Consider the following 22,173-nt stretch of genomic DNA (forward strand, 5'->3'; position numbering starts at 1 on the left):
TTGTACAATTTTCTTTCAGTTAGACCTTGTTAGACCAACACTTCCTTCCTAAACCCAGTCCTTGCATGCCATGTTATCCCAAGTCTTTAAGACTTGCTGCCTGGAGGTCTTGACTTTCCAACTGAAGCAGCAAATTCCTGCTCAGATTTTGCCTTCCTTAAAACTTTTCCACTCTCTTTACATTTTGTTTTCTGCACTCTAGTCCAATCAGTTTTCTTTTTTAACTACATTAAAGAGAACTCTTAGCAACCATCTCTGTTTCCCATGGAGTCGGTGCTGTTCTCTTCTACACTCCTCCTCTGTTTCCCTCTCCTTTTCTCTGCTACCTTCATGTGATCATACACTTATTTTGTCTTCCTTGCAATTCAGGGCTCAAAATTTCCCCTATCTCATGATCTCTTTAGATCTCCCATTCCCTGTTAACCCTTCTTACTTCCATCTCTTTCTCATACCCTAGTTCTGTATTCGCATAAGGTCCTCCTCCTTATCTCTCATGTTCAGTCATGGTTTTGTAATGAAAAGTAGAAAAAAAAAATCAAATGCCTTTTTCTTGATCTCTTTTTTTCCCCCCCCTTTACTTTAAAAAATTTAACGTACCTTATTTGTTGTCCTTGCTTTCTCTATCAGTAGGTTACACTCCTCTCTGAAACCTTCTCTGACTCTGGATACACTGTTCTCTTAGCCCATCTGATTGCATTTATTTTTATCCATTCTGTCCCTTCTTGTCCTACGTTTCCTTCCTTTCTCATGCAGAAAGCATTCCTAGTAAGCCTTTCTTATTTACAATTAAGTCCAGGGTGTGAACATCATCTTTCATAGCATGTTACACTGATGCCTCAAATGTACTCGCTTAGCAGAATCAGCTGCAACAGACTTCCTAGGAGCTCTGATTTACCCAAACTACTCTCTCTGCTGTCCTGATTTAAAAAAGCAAAACCAAAAACAAAACCAAAAAAACACAACAAAAAAACCCTACCAAACAAAAAAAAAGAAGAAAAAAAGTTTTTACCCATTAGTATTTAAAAGCTTTTCTGGAATAGTTTGAGTTTAACACTTAAAGTTACATTTAATAGATAAAAAACACATTACACTTCGATTCATTTGGTTAAGAAGAATTCAGCTAATGGATGTGGGCTTGCTCTCTCCATCTGCTAAGTTCTTCAGCATTTTTCCTAGTTTATATAATATATGGAAGTGGAATTACTTCATAAGGGTGTTTCTGTAGAACCATTAGAAGACTTGTCACAATATAACTATCACTTGATGTGGGAGAGGAGGAAATTGTTTTTCTAGAGAAAGCAAATGATGAAGTATTGTCTGATTTCTGCATCCATTTTCAACTCTGGGTCCCTGTGACAGAATTCAAAATGAAGGGTTGATCTGCAGTTGAAGGTATTTAAAGGTATCTCTTACTGTAACAACCAAGCACTGATTGCTTCGGGGCTTTTTTGGCATTTTTTTGAGTCTTTCTGGCTGATAGTTATTTCCAAAGTCTGAGTTAAATGAACGAACTGCAAATTGCATTTGAATCTGGCAAGTATGAAGGAGGAATGATGGATTCTTAAAAAAAAACTAAACCACCACCCCACCCCCCCCAACCCCCTGTTATTAATATTCTATCACTTAGAATTTGTCTATATAACCTGGGCTGTCGTCTCTTACCTGGATTAGGGGCTAGAGAAATATATTTAGAAAAAAAATATCTGGTCTTTTCACTTAAATGTACGTTCTCCCTATGTTTATTTAGAATTTTTTTTTCTTATAGAATTTAGTGACCACTGTTTCTAGACAGAGGAAAAAGTGTGTGTGCATGTAGAAGGAAATTACTGAAAAGTGGTTATTTTAGACAAACCAGTCTTCCTATCCATTTCTGAAAGATGAAGTTAGGCTTGTGGTTGGTCCTGCTTAATGAGAGAATGAGTCTTGGTCTACACTTGAAAGAACCCGTGTATATAATAAGTGTATTCCCTATTTTGTCACTAGCATCTGGGCTATTGGCAACTTGCTTTTTTCCAGTTTCTCTGATGGCTCACGCCTGTCCAACAGGAAGCTTTAAGCTTTGTAAATTTGAAGTCTTATATTCAGTAAGTCACTGAAGCTGTGGTCTGAAAGCTCTATGATGTTTTTCAAAAATATTCATAAACTATTTTGCGTGTTACATTTGGAAGTGACTTCAGTTGTTAGTCATGTTTGCAGTGCTCACCCCAAGAAATATGGCATGCTAAATGTCATTTTATGCCAATACTCTAATGCTGCCTCTTTCAGACCCTTTTCAAATCCATCAATTATTTTTCAGCTCTCAGGAATTTAGCTTCTGAAAGACATTAAAGTTCCTTTCCTAAAATGATTTAAACCACTTCTAATGAAAGAGTAGGCATTGTACAGAATCTCAAAGAGTTATTATACACATAAGGAGTGTCAGGGGGTCCCCAAATCTGGTAGGGAGGCTGCTGCTGCTCCGTGGCCCCAGGTCCAAGCAGTAGTGAGGCTGAGCATATATTCCCAATAGGCACATGCACACGAACACGCATATACAGCTCATACATACATGTATACACGGCTGACCACACACGTCAGGTGCTCTGCACTCACTGTTCTGTGATTCTATTAAACCCTGGAACGGGTTGCCCAGAGTGGTGATAGATGCCCCCTCCCTGGAAACATTCAAGTCCAGGTTGGACGGGGCTCTGAGCAACCTGATCTGGTTGGAGATGTCCCTGCTCCCTGCAGGGGGGTTGGGCCAGGTGACCTTTAAAGGTCTCTTCCAGCCCAAACCATTCTGTGATTCTCTGAAACAAACCCAACAGCACCAAGTGTCTTATCCCTTTCCCCTCTGTCTGATTAGGACTGAAGATCTGTTAGTGGGAAATGCCAATATTCATATGTATAATGTAGATCCCTGCAGTAGCTGGGTTTAGCTTCTCAGTCTATCCCGTAGCTGGCCCCTGGATCATGGTCTCCCCGGTCGCCCCAAGGACACAGGCACAAATACGTGGAAGCAGATGTCTCAGTCAACCTCCAGATGCTGTGGTCTCTCCAGCAGCTGGAAATCAGAAAATCTGGCCCAAGGCATGGCCAGGCAAGGCTATTGAACAGCAATTTGTTTACATGCGACTATCCCCTTTCATCCTCTTACCCCTCCTTTTTACCATGCTTCTTCCTTCCCAAATCATCTTGGTCATTCATTTCCCCACCCTTGGTTCCTCCCCTCATTACATTACATTACATCCTCCATCTCATTACAAGTCTTGTGCGACCCTAAAATGTTCTTCCCCTGGGTCCCACAGTGAGCCCTGTATCCCTGAGCAGGAAGCTAAAAGTAGAGAAAAATGAAATACATACAGGTTACTTTCTGTACACGTCCTTAATGGTTCAGGCAGCTGGGGAGGTCTCAGACTGATGATGATATTGGTTCTTGGTAAAGCCAGCTGAGGACTAAGAGCCTGTATTGATTCTCTGCACCTTTTTCAAAAGATTTGTTTTTGTTACAGTCTTGGCTGGAGCTTTTCTGGCATTCATTTAACTTTTCAATATTTTGTTTAAGCTCACGTGAATTTAAATTTATGAAAGCAGTTTACATCTCTCAGAAATGTTTGTTATAAAGGGTGGTTGGCGTTTGATATATTGCCCAAATATGACAGTTTGAGATAGCTTTTACAAAAGCACAGTGATATATGTTTGAAAAATTATATAAATGGATGTATTAGGTGCTTTTTCCTTTTTCGTACTATATTTATTTATATTGCCTTTCTTGAAGATTTGATTACTATTGTGACTGTATAGCAGGGAAGAATGAAATTGCTTTAGAATGCCAACTTCTGACGGTTGTTAAAAATTAAGTTATACTCACAAATTGAGAGTTATAGAAGTAGTGTTTCTTCCAGAAATATTTGACTTAAATTCTAAAATCAGATCCTAAAATTACTACTTGTTCATTTAGACGCAGTATTTCTGTTAAGAAAGGTTTTATTTGAGAATGGATTGCTAAAATACATCACAGTTAAAAAAAATCTATCAAGGTATTGTAACTAGTGCATATTTTACAATAAATATTTTACTCTACCACCCATCACAGCGTAGTATTAGTACGCATGAAGTTTCTGAATTCAAGTCAAATTTGGAAAATAATTTCACTAGCTTTGAAAAAAAAAAACCAAAAATGAAACAAAGAACCCAAACCCAAGCACGTCTTACAAATTGGAAGAGGTACCATAGGCAGTTATCATGCCCTGTTCTGTCTTCTAGCAGTAATTCCAAAACTAGGTAGGCTTAGGCCACAATAGTAACCCCCAGCAGTATTAAATGTACAGCCTTTTCAATTAAGTTGTAAGATAACCATGAACAGTGTTCTGCAAGAAGATTTTCCAGCATGCATAAAATCTGTATTTAAGTCTTCTCTGTCTGTAGTTCAATGTAGAGATTTGAATTGAAGTCTCTGACCCTTCAGAAGAGCGCTGTTACCATAAAGCTGTAGAGCACCACGGGATGAGCATCTCAGCTTCTCCATTTGAAGCTGTTCTAATTTATGTGCTAGTGAAACATCATCTGGATCACAGCTGTGTGCTTGAAAACACTACTGATTCATTGGGCAGAAATTCTGAACTGAATTTCTTTTTGTTAAGCCCAAAATTTAAAAAAAAAAAAAAAAAAAAAAAAAGAAAAAGGAGAAGTTCGATTCACCCTTTGAACTGGAAAATCAGTTATTCAGTTATTTTACAGCCTCAGTTGGATTGGAAGTATTTGGAAGGAGATTCCTTTCAGCCTGGCAATGGAGTGACCTCAGATGTCTGTGTGTAGGTGCCCTCTAAACCCTCCATTGCCAGCGAGGGAAGTTTTTCACAGAGCAGAGGTAATATGGGTTTCACCAGCTGTCTGAAAAAGCGGTGGATAGGGTTAGGGAAACCGGGTGGTCGGGAGCAGTGCAGAGGTGTTGTCTTGGAGGCATAGAGTGGGATGTAGTCCATCCAAGGGAGAAAGTCAAGATGAGCTGGGTGGTCGGGTGGTCGGGAGAAGTGTAGAGGTGTTGTCTAGAGTGGGGTGTAGTCCATCCAAGGGAGAAAGTCAAGATGAGCTCGAGATTTGGTCATAGCTTTATGCTTCAGTCACATTGCTTCGAATGAAGAGCTGGTGGACAATATGGGATGGGTTACAAAGCCAACCTTCACCCCAAGGGAAAGACAGGTTTCCTTCTGCACTGCCACCATGACCCTGCCCTGTTGCCTTCGCCTCTCTGCTCCTGCTCCCTTCCCTGTGCTGAGAATGGGATTATTTCCAATCTTTCAAAAACCGTGACTGCAAAATTTCAGGAGCGATTTAGTAACAATCACACAGAAAAAAGTTACTAACCAACTTGCACAAAAATTTTTTATTCTGTTGAGTAAGTGTTGTAAATGCAGTGGTAAAATATATTTTCAGTTTAAAAAAAAGAAGGTTTTCTTTGTTCAGGAAGTAATTGTAAATACTGCTGTAATTCACCTAAAAAGTAGGAACCTTGGTTTCTGATCCATGTTACCAGGATTATTCCTGCTACTTACCCAGCCACATTTAATGGGAAAGATAGAAGCAGTCCCTGGAGCAATAACCTTTATTTGGGAATCTTCCTTGTACCCTCCTCAGTCCTCCTCCTTGCCTAAAGTGTGTTTCCTTCTGTGTTCTTTATTTTTGACTACATTTTCCATGGCAATCATCCAGCTTAAAAAGCAGTTGTGAAACAACTTCATTCTCCCATACAGATTAGGCTTTAATTTTGGATACAGTTTCAGAAAGTGGCAGTTGATGAGAGAAGTAATAAAAATGACAGCATGAAAATTTGAAATACACGTCCTAATGTTTGAATCCTAAAAGGTGTTAAGTAAATGTATACAAGACTTTAATTTATTGTCTTTCCATTTACCATTTTGAACATGCCTGGAGCACACTTTTCATATATTATAAAGGCCAGTATTCTGAGTAATACTTTGGAGAGTGAGGGAATATAAAATGTTATAATCAATTAACGTGTGCTGCTTTCCTCTGAGAAATGTCAAATCATAGTATTTGGATCGCCAGCTATCTTGTTTTCTCTCAGTTTTAGTCCCTTTATCAGAAACAAACACTTTTTGTAATGGCTGCTGTTTATATATGAAAACAGGAAAAGGGTACCATTCTACAGTGCCTATGGAATTTAGAATTATTTTTATAACTACTAAAAATAGAAGTCTAGACTCTCCACTGATTTTGATTTGTGATGTTTGCAAATTTCCTTCATCCATGATTGTTCCAAATTTTACTTTCAGAGCTGTGCTTAGCTTTTTTTTTTTTTTTTTTTGGTGTGTGTTTGTTTTAATTGCAGATAATTCAGTTTATATACTCTGTTTATATTATTATGTGGTTTCTACAGTATTTGACAAAACGTATGTGGCTTTTCTTCACAAAAATATATCAACCTTATCGTCCTTTCACTTGTTTTTTCTGGACCTTACTGTTTCAATGAAAGGGCTGTCAGGCACTGGAAGGGGCTGCCCAGGGAAGGGGTCGAGTCCCCAGCCCTGGGGGGATTTAACAGCCGGGCAGAGGCGGTGCTGAGGGCCAGGGTTTGGGGGTGGGATGGCAGGGGTAGGGGAATGGTTGGGCTTGGTGGTCTTAAAGGGCTTTTCCAACCTAAACGATTCTGTGATTCTGTGATTCCTTTGCCCATGGTTTTATTTTATGGCTAACTTGCTAGATATGATTGTCCACCAACACGCGTCTGAGGTAAGCTACTATTCAGTTAATCTTAATATCTTTCCTACCAGCTGAAGCAGTTTCCATTTTCTCCTCTCATTTGTCTTGTATTGTGTTCCTTCCCTATTGCTTCTGCATCCGAGAACACTTACCATGCAGAAAAGCCTTCTTTCTGTTTGTTCTGAGTCTGTAGAGCTAATAGAAAAAATTACCGTTCGAGCATTAAGATGGTCCTTTATAGATAGCTGGGCATGGCAGAAATTATGTTGAATTTCTAGTATAACATTGAAACAAAAAGAAATAGAGAGAAATTCCTCCTGAATGCTTTATGCTGGGAAGTTAAAAGAAAGTTTCAGTCAGAGGAATGAGGTTTGGGAATTACCCAGGTGTAACAGTAACAGGCAGAAGGAGGTGAGGGAGCTGTAGAATAACTGTGATGAATACGGGAAGGCTGTATACTGCGGGTGCAGGTGGAAGTGAGCGCTAGACCTGGCAATCTAGGAATCCTTCCAGTCCTGCGTTCCTGCATACAACACGATCTGGTTGAGTGCAAGGATCATACATGCTACTTAGAAAATCATTCTGACCCATTTTAAATTCTGTCCAAATGATACCTTGAGGTTGCATCGTAGGACAAATTTTTTATTTTATTTCTTCATTTGTCTTGATTTCCACTTTCCTTTCCCCGTTCTGCTGGAAAGCAGCTCTGCCGAGAGGGACCTGGGAGTCCTGGTGGACAATAAGCTGACCATGAGCCAGCAGTGTGCCCTTGTTGCCAAGAAGGCCAATGGTATCCTGGGGTGCATTAAGAGGAGTGTGGCCAGCAGGTCGAGGGAGGTTCTCCTCCCCCTCTACTCTGCCCTGGTGAGACCCCACCTGGAGTACTGTGTCCAGTTCTGGGCTCCCCAGTTCAAGAAAGACGAGGAACTCCTAGAAAGAGTCCAGAGGAGAGCTACTAGAATGATAAAGGGACTGGAGCATCTCCCCTACGAGGAAAGGCTGAGAGAGTTGGGCTTGTTCAGCCTGAAGAAGAGAAGACTGAGAGGGGATCTCATCAACGCATACAAATATCTTAAGGGCGGAAGTCAAGAGGACGGAAGCAGTCTGTTTGCAGTGGTGTCCAGCGACAGGACTAGGGGCAATGGATGCAAACTGAAACACGAGAGGTTTCAGTTGAATATGAGGAAGAACTTCTTCACTCTGAGGGTGGCAGAGCACTGGAACAGGCTGCCCAGGGAGGTTGTGGAGTCTCCTTCTCTGGAGATATTCAAAGCCCGCCTGGACGAAGTCCTGTGTAGCATGCTCTAGGTGAGCCTGCTTTAGCAGGGGGGTTGGACTAGATGATCTCCCGAGGTCCCTTCCAACCCTTACGATTCTGTGATTCTGTTCCCCTGTTGTTTTTTTTTTCCTCCTTCACTTTGACTATGATTTTCCTGACTAACCCAGTCTCTTTTTTTCTGCCTTTGCCTCAGTGAAGACTAAAGATGTGTGATTTTTTTTTTTTTTTTTTTTTTTTTTAAACTCAATGAGAGGTGGAAATACTCAGTTAGCTCTAAATATGCTAGTTGAAGGAGCAGAGATGCTCTAGCTAGGCTAACATAGAAAGCTGTGTGGACTGATATACCTGCTGACGAGTGCGTTGGATGGGTGCAGCTGATGACTATTCCTGATAGATAAGCACAGATTTTACATCCCTTATGTTTCTTAACACACTTCCATGGTGTCACCTCTACTTGCAGCTCTCACTAATGCTGGTTTTTTTTGTGTTCTCATTGAAAATCTAACAATGATCATGTGTCATTTATGAACCTTTTATTATACAAAGCATACTGGTCTGCCTTCCTGTGTGTTGGTGGAGGTCCCTAGATCGGCTTTGTGTTTCGATCCCTGCACCAGAGTGTAACTTCACAGTACGATGTTCAGGTATCTCTTTATCTGTCTGCACAGAACCTCTTGCAGTTTTGAAACATTCATGCTTCATGTGTAGTTATATAAGGGGCTATGTTATATTAAAACCTGTACGATATATGGATCCTGATTGACACTGGTAATGAAGTGTGAGGGTATTAAAATGCTTCCAAGTCAAGTTTAGATGAAAGATCATTATCGTCTGTAAAAATATTTTTTTTTTTTTTTTAATGTAATTCCTAATTTTGGAAAGATAAGCTTAGTTTTCATGTAGGTGGGTGCTTTGGGCATGATTTCAGAAATCCTTGACAAGTTCTTTTATGGTGTAAAAATAACTGCATTGGGTCTCAAATATAGGTTACCGTAAATAATGTGTGCAGATTATGTGAACGGGTAGTAGAAATGAAATAACTGAATTCTTTAGAAGTGCTATTGTGCCTTCTATCTCTTGCTCTGGGTAAACCTGCAAGTGCTCTCCTTTGTATTCTTTGTTGGCTTCTTTCTCTTATCTTTTCTTATTGTAAGCCTATACTGTAGGCTTTCCTTGTGCTGGTGACCCTCTTTGGTCAGCTCTTCTCCTTTCTCATGCTATCTCATACTGGAGTACCTTTTTCAGTTTTTGTGTTTAAATTTTTTCCTGTTATTTTTCTGTCTTGCCCGCAAAACCCTAAATTGTGCAGCATTAACATGCCTTTTCTCTTCAACCCAGTCAGGGTGCTGTGGAAAGGCTTTTTTTTTTACTTTTAGTCATGTTTGTTCCCCAGATTTTTAATAATGATGTTAAGAATATTATGTAAGCCTCTATCATTTTCATAATTTGCCCATTTCTTCTATCTCAGGGTCATCAGAAAGCTGGGTGATAGGCAGGCAGCAATCCCTCTTTCTATATTAATCCCCAGGGTACAGCGTGCTTGGAAACGTGCTGCGTTCAGGGCCAGGTGGTCCCTGCTTCTCTGACTGCTTCTGTCAAGTCATTCACAGATAGGAACTAAGTAGGAGAAAAAGCATAAATTAGCAGCCATACAAAACTGACCCCTCAAGACATAGAATCATAGAATGTTTTGGGTTGGAAGGGACATTGAAAGGTCACCCAGCCCAACCCCCCTGCAGGAGCAGGGACATCTCCAACCAGATCAGGTTGTTCAGAACCCCGTCCAACCTGGCCTTGAATGTTCCCAGGGATGGGGCCTCCACCACCTCTCTGGGCAACCTGTGCCAGGGTTTCACCACCTTCATTGTAAAGAATTTCTTGTATCCAGTCTAAATCTACCTTGTTTTAGTTTAAAACCATTACTCCTTCTCCTGTTACAACTGGCCCTGCTAATAAGAATGTCCCCACCTTTCGTATGGGCCCCCTTTAAGCCCTGAACGGCCGCAATCAGCTCTGCCCGCAGCCTTCTCTTCTCCAGGCTGAACACCCCCAACTCTCCCAGCCTGTCCCCATAGCAGAGGGGCTCCAGCCCTCACATCACCTAGTGAGCTGATGAATCCACTAGCCTGATCGATCTCACCATCAGTTCTACCATGAGTTGACATTAGTAACTTGCTGCTCTTTCCATTCTCAGAGCTCGTTGGGAATTTTTGATAAATTTTGTTCAGAAAACACTGCTTGCTGAAAAATATCAACCCTTTGAAACTGAAGCTTATCTTAAAAAAGTATCAATTTCAACTAAACTTCTCATCGGGCCATTTTTTTAAATGTGATAATAGAGAATGATGGAACCGATTTATGTTTTTGAACTCAGTTCACAGTGCCTAGGGCATAGATATAATCTACCCACTAACTTGCTTGGCTGTACAGTATTTGTAAGCTTCTTCAAGCCCCAGAATGAAAATAATATCCAGAATGATGGAATCTGTCTGCCTAATGGAGAATGCCACAGTATTTTTCTTAGAGCGCTTCCTTTTCCATGCCTGTTGGAAAGTTGTGGGGGCTCTTCATAGGTTATTCCCTTCTATACCTGGTATGATTCACTCATATTTATTAATCAAAATTCTCTTTACAGTTCCAAAATTGATATGCAGAAACCCATTAAATGATTAAGTTGAAGACTTTAATTGCTAGGACTCACAGAAAAAAGATTTTTACGTTTCAGTTACATTCATTTTAGTATTTGTTTACAATAATTATTTTAATAAACTTACTATGCACAGTTCACCAAAAAGATGGCAACTTTTCCTAGCAATTGCCACTGCAGTTATTTGAATAGTTTGGGCTTGTCTATGGGGTGAAATATTCTACTCATTTTGAATGTGCTTCTTGTCTCAGTTCTGCAGCTATCTGGTGAAGAAGGAATTAGAAATCTCAGATTTTTAGAATAAACATAGAAGTTGTGGAGAAACTACGAGCTGAACAGCGAAACAACTGGTTTCCCTCAGGGCTGAGTCGTGCACCCTGGTATCGGTCTGCATGGCAGAAATCTGTTGTGCTTCTGTCGTGGTTTAACCCCGGCCGGCGACTCAGCACCACGCAGCTGCTCGCTCACTGCCCCCCTCCATCAGTGGGATGGGGGAGAGAATCGGAAAAAAAAGTAAAACCCATGGGTTGAGATAAAGACAGTTTAATAAAACAGCGGAGGGAAATAATAACAATAATAATAATAATGGTAATAGAGTATACAAGTACAAAACAAGTGATGCACAACCCAATCGCTCACCACCCACTGACCGATGCCCATCCCATCCCAAGCAGTGATCATTCTCCCTCCGGCCAACTCCCCCCAGTTTCTATACTGGGCATGACGCCATATGGTCTGGAATAGCCCTTGGGCCAGTTGGGGTCAGCAGTCCTGGCTGTGCCCCCTCCCAGCTTCTTGTGCCCCTGGCAGAGCAGAGGAAGCTGAAAAGTCCTTGACTAATCTAAGTGCTACTTGGCAACACCTAAACCATCAGTGAGTTATCAACATTCTCCTCATCCTAAATCCAAAACACGGCACTGTGCCAGCCACCAGGAAGAAAATTAACTCTATCCCAGCTGAAACCAGGACAGTTTTGTACTAATTGTTGACAGACAGTCCTGCCACTTCCATACCTGGACTACCCAAACACGCTCACCCAGGTTTCCTTGGGAAAGGCGTTATTGGGTTCCCTCCCGGCTGAAGCGTGAGAGCAAACTAGCTTGTGTATAGCCTTGGAGAATCAGGTTTATCAGGCCACTGGAGCAAAGCAAGGAGAGAGCCAATTTGGCAACGCAGATGCTACTTTGAGATAAAAAGAAACATTTTCCCTGTCTTCTATAGAGCATTGAAGTTCAGCTGCACAACTTGCCAGGTTACAGATAAAGCCACATTATAACTCAGTTGAGTTTGAATTTTAAAATTTGCTTCTCTGTCTGTTGATATCTTAAGAGGTCCTGTGTGTTTTCATGTTCCCTAGCACCAACTGTAACGTTGAACATCTAAAATGTTCATGTTGATGTTCATAAACTCCCCAGTTCAGCGAAGGCTCTTTAGTTTATCCCTGAAGGATGTTAAACTGCGGCGTAGCTGAAAGCTGCAGACAAAGAGGGATTAGAAATGGTAATGTATTCTCACATCCAAAACAATTTACTTTTGAATTGAAACTTAATTAATGTTTTATTGTACTTAAATGTATCAGTGATGTTTCAAATGCACGATTAATCTATTAATAAAAAAAAAATTCTTTCTAAAATGTAACACTTGTGAAATAATTGTTTTAGATTGTCATGGATATGTGGCTAAATATCTAAAAGTTTTGTGGTTTTGGTATTTTACTATCCCTTAGGAACAAAGTAGTTTAATTAAATGTATACATTTTAATGGCCTGTGAAGTGAAGGAGAATGTGTGCTATTGGACTGAAATGCGAGTATTGAATCTAAAATACCTACTAGCTTTAAGGATATCCATTGTGCTTTAAAATACATAGTGATTCATCTTCCATCACTTCATCTAAATGTCAAATTTAAGTGAACTAGATTGTCTGTATAATCAATTCCAGAGAGACGCAGCTCTAGTAGCTGAAATGTAATGGGAAAAAATCAAGCTAAGATAATTTCTGGCCTTTTCTGGCCTTGAAATCTATCAATGTGATGAGAACAGTGGTCATTCTTCCACAGACAGAGAACAAGGTCCCAACTGCAACTGAAAGGGGCAATGAGTTTAGGGGACATAGTAGTAAAGATTTAGAAGAAAAGCATTAGGGGAGGGGAGATGAAGATTTAACAGCCATTCGTGTGAAGCTTTGGGAATTCTGAAAAGCATTGTTAACGCATGTTTGTATTTAGGAAGTATACGGCATTCTTCAGTATGAAAATGCTCTACGAATTACTTCCCAAATTTTAGCAAATGATCATACAACATCAACTAGAGATTACTACCAAAATGAACTATTTTCAGTTGTGGAGAATGGATTTTAAAGTACTAGAAACAAAATATGATATTTTAAGATATTGGGCAAATAATCAATATGTTTGTTGAGGTAGGAGGAATACAGACAGTGAGAAACCAACCATCAAAGACCAGATTTGGTCCATTATTCCTGAATCAGAAGCTGGACAGTTGGCACATATACTGGAATGGACAGTAAGCGGTCCTACTCTATTTGGTGAGTTTCTAGACAAGTACAGAGGGGATAAAATTGCAGATCTTTGCATCCTGAAAGGTTTGGTTTTATTCGTTTTAATAACGAGACAGCATCCATGAAGCAAGGATTAAAAACCTGCTTGCATTATTTAAATATACCCTATTAGCAATTATGGGTTATTCAAATCTATCATATTATCATTTAGTATCATAATCATTGTTCTATATGGAATCTGCACGTTTGGCTTTATACATTATTTTAATGTGGAATAGCTTCATAACAAAGCTTTTTCTCTAATTACAAGGAGAGAGCAGTCTCAAATACTTTAATTAGGTCATGGATCAGTTGTGACGGTCTTTTTAATCTTGGACGTGTAGAACAAAAGACAAAATCTAAAAGAGATGGATTCATTAGACCATAGCTTTATTATCTTCTTCCATTTGAGAGCCGCTCAGGAATGGCACCTACACTCAAGCTGTCATTGCTTCCTTAATAAATTCCAGGTGCTTGGAGTATTGTCAGCATCCCCTACTGATCATAGCTGTTCTCGAGATTGCCGCTTTGTGCCCTGTTACTCCACTTAGTATGGCCACGCTGATATTTTTAAACAGTTTTTTATCAGAATATTCGTTTTGTAAATTAAATGCTATGAAAGCCCCCATTTATGAAAATAGCATGGTTGCCTTTTATCAGGTGCACTTGCTGGTTGTTTATTTTTTGAAAAAAATCATGTCATCATCCTTTAATTTCTCTTTGATATACATGCGTAGATATGCACGTATATTTTTGTGTGTGTATCTGTCTAAGAACATCATGGAACACTTACACCTTTCTGTTGTTTATTAACACTTTGCCTAGCTACTGGTGTGATAAAAATATTTTCTTTTCAGTAAAAAATTGGAAGCAACCAGCCTAATAGTTCCTGGAAAGGTATTCAGAAAATAAAACATTTATGAATGGATGTGTATATATATAGTTTTTGAATATGTGTTTATATGTATATAAAATTATATATAAAAGAAATAGATTTGTTGACATTATCTGTTTTTTTTGGTGTGTGTTCGCCCCCTCCCCCGGTTGACTTTCACTTTCAATATGTACTAATCACTTAGCACCTTTCCAGTTGTTTGGGGCCTTACTCCATTTTAAGACTTTAATGATGAGAAGTAGACATTTGAATAAGATTCAGCGTGAGACATGCAGTGGACTGTACATTCTTTTTGCCCTTTTGACTTCTGTGTTTTGGAATGTTCAGGTTTTAGGGGCATACTGAATAATTCAGAATTTTGGTGACCTTTGCAATCAGCTGTTGATGGCTTTTTGCAGAAGTTAAGCTTGTAGTACTTGAATTACCTCACACGGATTGCTAGGTGACTTGTATGTGTACGTGATTGTGGTTACATACATGTAAAGGCACCTTTATCTGCTCCTATATGAGTGCCTGAATTTAATATCCAAAATGAAATGATATCTTATTTTGAAAATCGAAGGGAAAAGGTTTTTTTGAGAATCAGGCCTAAAAGACTCCATTTCTAGGTGCTGTAACTTCCTTAGAGGAAATTGATGGAGTATGATGAAATCTAATCTTGCATTACCCCTCACGGCAGGATAGATAGAGTAGGTCCCCCAGTTAAATCTTCTCATAGCAAAGTGGTTTGATAGTGATGTTGAGAGATGGTAGCTGTAGGTTTTGAACCTTTTCAAGCTGATGATATCCCAGCACCTCAGTAATAACTTTGGACACATCTTCTAGTGCAGGAAAGCAGCCTATTGTGTGGCTGTTTTGAGATTTACAGAATCATAGAATGGTTGAGGTTGGAAGGGACCTCTGGTCTGTTCAAGCAAGGTGACCTAGAGCTGGTTACCCAGGACCATCTCCATATGGCTTTTGAATATTTCCAAGGAGGGAGACTCCACAACCTCCCTGGGCAACCTGTGCCAGTGCTCAGTTGCCCTTACAGTAAAAAAAATGTTTCCTGATGTTCAGAGGGACACTCCTGGGTCTCAGTCTGTGCCTGTTGCCCCTTGTCCTGTCCCTGGGCACCACTGGGAAGAGCCTGGCTTCCTCCTCTTGGCACCCTGCCCTCAGGTATGTGCAGACATTGGTGAGACCCCCCCAAGCCTCCTCTGCTCCACGCTGAACAGTCCCAGCTCTCTTGGCCTTTCCTCAAAGCACAGATGCTCCGGTCCCTTCATCATCTTCATGGCCCTTTGCTGGACTCTCCAGTGCTCCAGGCGTGGCCTCACCAGTGCTGAATCGAGGGGAAGGATCCTCTCCCTTGCCCGCTGGCAATACTGCAAAGAAGGCCGATGGTATCCTGGGCTGCGTTAGGCAAAAAGAAAAGAATTCTAAAAGAAATGAAAACCTTGCAGCCCCGTGTAAAATGGATCAAATCTCATGAAATGTCCAGCTGTGAATCCTAACTTCACACAAGCAGCAGTTCTACCAGGAGTCATTAGAATTCAGGAATTAAGCTGGATTTCGGTGTTGAAGTTTTTTAGGGGGTGGATGGGCAGGGGTTTTGGATATTTTTTGGGTTGGGTTGGGGGTTTTTTTGGTTTTTTTTTTTTATGATGAGCATTTGTTAATGTGGCTAGTAGGGGCTTTCTCCACTGAATGTTCTAGGGTTTTAAAATCACTTTCTAAGCCAACTAAGACTCTTCATTTACAAAATGTAAATTAAAAGCACACTTTTTTCTCAAAGCAAGGTGCCAAAGAATTTCATATGTTGGTCTTAATGAGCAAATGGCTGCCACTATGTGTCTAACAGAAAAGGTAGATGAATCCTGCAAGGTTATCGGGTGAAGTATTTCTCATAGCTGCAAATGATATCTCCTAGAAATCTGCAGTTCTTATCACATGTATTCCAGGAACATAATGGTTTCATAGGGCTGGTGAAACGATTATAGGAATGGATATTCTATGCAATGAGAGGAGACTGAAGTACTGCCTTTAATCCGTCATGGCTCATCGCAAAAATGCATGAAGTGAAAACAGGACAATAGGAAACACAGCGGAAGAAGAATACTTACTTAAATTGAAGAACAAATGGGGCATGAGAAGAAATGGATATAAATTATCTACAAATACAGTCAGCATGGAATTAAAGTGTGTCTAATGAAAAAAAAAAAAACAAACCCTGTCAGATTCTGGAGTTCATTTTGGAATGAGTTTCCTACTTCCAGTAGGATTAATTGGGGTTAAACATCTGAGCTGTTTCTAAGATGGAAGCTTGATAAGTTTGTGAGCGTAGTTATTATCTTATTAAGATTATTATTAATTACATTATGACATGACTGTCTGCCATGACGAGGAAGCAGACCCGATGACTCAAGATGTCTGTGTTTCTTGCCTTGACCTAATTTTCACAGAAAGTAATTTAATATAGATGACAATAACTTGAAATGAATTTGGAAAGAAACGAAGAGATGAAAGTAGGGTTGGCTTTTTCCAGATAAGGTTTCTCTGAAAAATAGTTTGACTCGCTGTAGCTCAACTTTACCTTTGGCCTAAGAGCAGTTTGGTACTATTGCTGTACAAGGATAAAAATATGTCGGTTGGCACGGAGATAGACAGTCCTTCCTCCCCAGTAACGGCTGGCTTTCTAGCTTATTATATTTTTAAATTGTGAACTGCTAGTTCTTTATAAGATTTAAACAGCCTGCTATGAACTTTTGTATTAATACTTTTTGATTTGCTTATTTGTTTACGTCTATTTAATAACTTCTGCTGAATTATTTTGGAGAGGATTTATTTCACCTAACTTTGTCTTTCTAAGGTTGATAACTAAGCCAAACTTTTTAAAGTGTTGTTTTGACCCTCCATGCACTTTCCCTCTGTCCACCAGTGTTGATTTTCAAATATATTTGCTAGTTGTATCTCCTTGGACAGTCAAGCCTAAGAAGTTGATTTTCCTGCTTGCTTTTCTAGTGCCACTGGCCAATTCCCAAACATTTTTTCCTTCTTTCATGGTTCAATATTAATATTTATCTGAATCTCTAGACTGGTAATTTGGCAGGAAACTGTAAAATCTCTTCAGTACCAACATGGAAGTTAAACAATTTGTAGGCATCTGATTCCAAAATCCAAAGCTTTCTTTGGCTACATTTCATCTCATCTTGGACATATCTAAAGTTCATGTACTTTTACATGTAAAAGTTTTGTTGCTGGATGCTCAGAACCACTTCTATCTCCTCTGAATCATTTTAGAGCTTAAATAAGGGAAAGCCTTGCGGGGCTTTTCATACCGTTGCATGTATCCCCTTGGGTTCCATCTAGATATGCTCTAAGAGTGTGTATTAGATCAAGCTTTCAACAGAAAGCTGTGATAGTTTGTTTCCTTTAATAAATAACCAAAGGGAGGGTGATGCCTTCCAGCTGTTAAACTGGGTAGATGAATACGGGCATCCACGTTTTGGATCAAATTCCCAGGTTAGGAAATTAAAATCTAACCTTTGCCCACCATGCTAGAATCTAAGCTTATCTGTGATGGCTCTCAGCCTCTCCTTTTACATGGAATATTTTGACTCAAAAACAATAACAAAAAAAGATTTATGGAAATTTCATTCCCAATTTTTAGCATGCTCTCAGCCAGGAGTTGTTGATACATTTTTCCAATAACTGTTTGATTTAAAGTATGAATCAGAAAAATCTTTGTGGCCTCAGAGTTCCTTGCTCCTCGTTTCAGTGATTTTTGGCACGCAGGTGAAATGCATGGAAACGTAGGCACAGCAAACTGTGGTCTTCCTCCACAGAAACTTTGTTTTTTCTCTGTGGAGACCAGGTACCTAGAAGTTTGACTCTGCAATACTGAGCATTTAATCATGTTTAGAATTTTATTTTGTTTTCTCTTTATCTGACAATGATTGTTCCTTTTCTTTTAAGAACTCTTTTGAGAGTTTTGGTTGGAACGGGTTGCCCAGAGAGGTGATGGAGGCCCCATCCCTGGCAACATTCCAGCCCAGGTTGGACAGGGCTGTGAGCAACCTGATGTGGTTAAAGGTGTCCCTGCTACTGCAGGGGGGTTGGGCTGGGTGACCTCTGGGGGTCCCTTCCAACCCAAACCATTTGGCGATTCTATGAAAAGTATGCAGCCTTAGAAATGAGCCATTTGAATTTTTCTGCTGAAATTGTGTATTATCAGTTTACCATCCAAGATACACTGCACACAAATTATCATAAGAACACATGGTCCTAACGGTAATGTAATCAGGAAAAGAATTCCAGTGGGAATTATTCACTGTGGCTGTCTTAAGTCAGTCCGCCACTATTTGCATTATCTTATGGGAAGTTATGCCATCTGGGATTTTTTTTTTTTTGGAATGTTGTTATAATGGTCTTGAAAGCAATATAAATACGCTTTGATTTCACATTAGAAGTATGTACTTTCTGACCTTCTACACTGGAGACAAGCAGGATTTATTTATTTATTTATTTAATAATAGCAAAGTTTGGGTTAATACAAAAATGTCATTTGAAATGGTGTTTGCGCCCCTTTCAGCCTGATTTCCTAGAGAAATGAGGCTTGTGTAATTATTGATCTGTTTGTAACTCCTAATATATTGAAATTGTTGTCCGGTTTCAACCTATGCAAAAGAAAGGAAAAAAAGTTTTTAAAAAAAAAAAAAAAAAAATCTGCATCTGGAGAGAGAAGAAAACAAAATTAAACCTCAGCCTTGCCTTCACACCACCAGCAAGGCGGGTGCAGTCCAGTCTTGTCTTTGCCGCTGGTTGGGCAACGCACGCGCGCTCCCGACAAGGCTTCTCTCTGCTTGAAAGTGTCATGGAGAAAAATATGATGGAGTAGGTTTTTGGGCCATATAGTAGCAAGATAGGTGAAAAATAACATAAAGCTATTAATTCAGCTGCGCAGGTGTACACTTTTATTATATTACTTAATAAAATTGTGGTTTGAAAAGAGGGTCATAACAACCAAACTTAAATATAGAAACTGCTGAAAGTTTATGGTGCATTTAGAGAATGTGGAATTTTTTAAAAAGCAGCTTGCAGACGGAGCTTTCTTGTCCGGTTTCAACCTATGCAAAAGAAAGGAAAAATAAATTTAAAAAAAAAAAAAATCTGCCTCTGGAGAGAGAAGAAAACAAAATTAAACCTCAGCCTTGCCTTCACACCACCAGCAAGGCGGGTGCAGTCCAGCCTTGTCTTTGCCGCTGGTCGGGCAACGCACGCGCGCTCCCAACAAGGCTTCTCTCTGCTTGAAAGTGTCACGGAGAAAAATACGATGGAGTAGGTTTTCAGGCCATATAGTAGCAAGATAGGTGAAAAATAACATAAAGCTATTAATTCAGCTGCGCAGGTGTACACTTTTATTATATTACTTAATAAAATTGTGGTTTGAAAAGAGGGTCATAACAACCAAACTTAAATATAGAAACTGCTGAAAGTTTATGGTGCATTTAGAGAATGTGGAATTTTTTAAAAAGCAGCTTGCAGACGGAGCTTTCTTTCAGCAAAGGATAATAATATAAATCCCAGAATCCCAGACTGGCAGGGGTTGGCAGGGCCCTCCGGAGCTCACCCAGTGCCACCATCTAGTCCCACCCCCCTGCTCAAGCAGCTCACCCAGAGCAGGGGGCACAGGACAGCGTCCAGGCGGGGGTTGAATATCTCCAGAGAAGGAGACTCCACAGCCCCCCTGAAAGAAAGCTAAGTCAGTAGATTGCCTTAAAATCAGATAGCCACAGTGTAATTCCAGGTAATTTATCGATGGGATTATATCGCAAATCTGGGCTAGTTTATTTTAAACGTTTGTAACAAGTTTACACAGCAGAACACAACAGATTTTGGAGATATCCAAGCTGGTCTGAAGTTAGTAAAGCTGCCTGACAGCAGGGAGCCCCACGCAGCTACGCTAACTTGGAGCTTGAGTCGTCAGCGTGGCACAGACGAACCTAATTAGAACTGGCTCTAAGCAGGACTCGTCAGCCAGTACACGACAGCAAAGTTGCTTCTGACTGCAGAGACAGCGAGCACCTAGGATTTGGGTTTAGAGGTTTCCGTAGTGGGTTGTTTTCTGTAGCCTTTTGAAGTCCGATAGACTACACAAGTGTGTTCCTCATAGATTGGATTAATAGCATCCTCTCTGAATTTCTGGGTTTTAATGCCTAATTTTGCTCCCATTTTCTGAACTACGAAAGAAGCTGATGCATTTTCACTTCATTATTTTTCAGCTGACTCCGTTAAGTAGCAAGGTGGTGTAATCACCCATTTCCTACAAGGATGAAGGTCAACAGCGAGCGATGCGTGTTTTCCCTGTTGCCTAGAATAACATTCTTTCAGTTCATAACAATTTTTAAGACTGTGGCTTACTCAAAAACATTCGAATAACCTTTTTGAATCAGTGAATTTTAATGGGAGCCTCAGTATTTAATATAAAAGTTCTGTATTGCAGTCAATTCATCCTTGATGTTCAGCACTAGGAGTCAGGTGGATTTCAGCTGCAATAATGCTTGCAGTATAGTTATTAGTATAAATACCTAGATTTTAGCTTTACTGATATAGGAACAGGAGCCTGGACCTATCTAGGATCATACGATTTTCCAAGTAACTTGTGAAATATAAATGGGGTCATCCTGTTTTCCAGAAGATTAATGAAAAACTTATTTTTAGGTGTCTGGAATTGTTTTGGAAAATTATGGGCTGATACATGTTCTACACTTCTGTGTGCTCTATGTGTGATATTGTTGCTTTTCTGGTGGTTACAGCAGAAGAAGTGTCCTATGGCAGAAGTTCCTTCACTGCCTTCTGTGAGTCATATATGAAAGGAAAAGATGTGCCATAGTTTTCAATTACCGCTGCATTAAACTATTAGTTTATTTGACTTTTAGTGGTGTGCTGTTTATATTTCATTCGCTAAGCCTTTCTTCAATATCGGAATGCTTAGGGACATTGCTTAGGGCCATGGTTTAGTGGTGGGAGGGCAGGGTTAGGGGAACGGTTGGACTTGATGAACTTTAAAGGGCTTTTCCAACCTAAACAATTCTGATTCTGTGATTTTAGAATCTACCTGACCTCCTTGTGATGTTAACCACATTTCTGTGTAATTTAATGTAATATTTTGACTGAGCTTCATGTTCTGTGTTGGCTTAAAGTAGATTATCAAATCTTTGAAAGATGGTTATGATTTAAAAAAAAATCTTTTATGCCCTGTTAGGCGACTTATTCCTTGCCATAAATGCAGGGGGGAAGTTCCCACTTTCTGATTTCAAGGTCTTTGCCACTGATACCTTGCCTACTTCTCCGAATACAGTGCGCTGTCCCTGGCTCACCTTCCTTTCCTATCGGCTATTTCCTTCAGCTTCTCCCCGTCCGGATTTTGCTGCTGTATTCCAACCTAGTCCCTAGTCTTACTCCTTTAAAAGCAGTATTTCCTTAAGTAGCTGACAATTATTACATCTCAGCTTTACAGAAAGAACTCAAGCACTTTCAGTGCTGGTAGCATTAAGTAATGCTTAGTCTTTTTTAAATACTTCCGTCTGCTGAAAAGAAGTAAAGTTAGACCTTAAAAATCTTGATTTAGTTAACAAGTACCACGCTGAATACGGTCCTTGCTTCTGGAATAATGTGTCCAAGGCACCAGCATGTTTCATTTGCTATAAAAGAGATTGTTTTGCTTTGTCCGCCGAGAGGCAGCTATAGGGATATCTGGACAGTTTGGGATGGTTGAAGAGGTAGAGTGAGTAGAGGAGACTGGGCAGTAAAATCATAGCAGCGATGGTCACAAAGGGAATCAAGAGATTCAACAGGGCTCAGCGCCGGGTCCTGCACGTGGGTCACAGCAACCCCACGCAAAACTACAGGTGTGGGGAAGAGTGGCTGGAAAGCTGCCCAGCGGAAAAGGCCCTGGGGGGGTTGGTTGACAAGAGGCTGAATCTGAGCCAGCAGTGTGCCCAGGTGGCCAAGAGGGCCAACAGCATCCTGGCCTGTATCAGGAATAGTGTGGCCAGCAGGACCAGGGAAGTGATTGTGCCCCTGTACTCGGTGCTGGTGAGGCCGCACC

General features: G+C 40.2%; 1 protein-coding gene across 4 annotated transcripts in view; it reads left to right on the forward strand.

Annotated features, from left to right (window-relative positions):
• Positions 1 to 22,173, forward strand: part of LOC104131806 (catenin alpha-2) — a 468,889-nt gene that overhangs the window by 52,544 nt on the left and 394,172 nt on the right. The gene's annotated exons all lie outside the window — the stretch shown is intronic.

This window comes from Egretta garzetta, unplaced genomic scaffold (assembly GCF_000687185.1).
Source record: "Egretta garzetta isolate BGI_Z169 unplaced genomic scaffold, ASM68718v1 scaffold570, whole genome shotgun sequence".
NCBI lineage: Eukaryota > Metazoa > Chordata > Aves > Pelecaniformes > Ardeidae > Egretta > Egretta garzetta.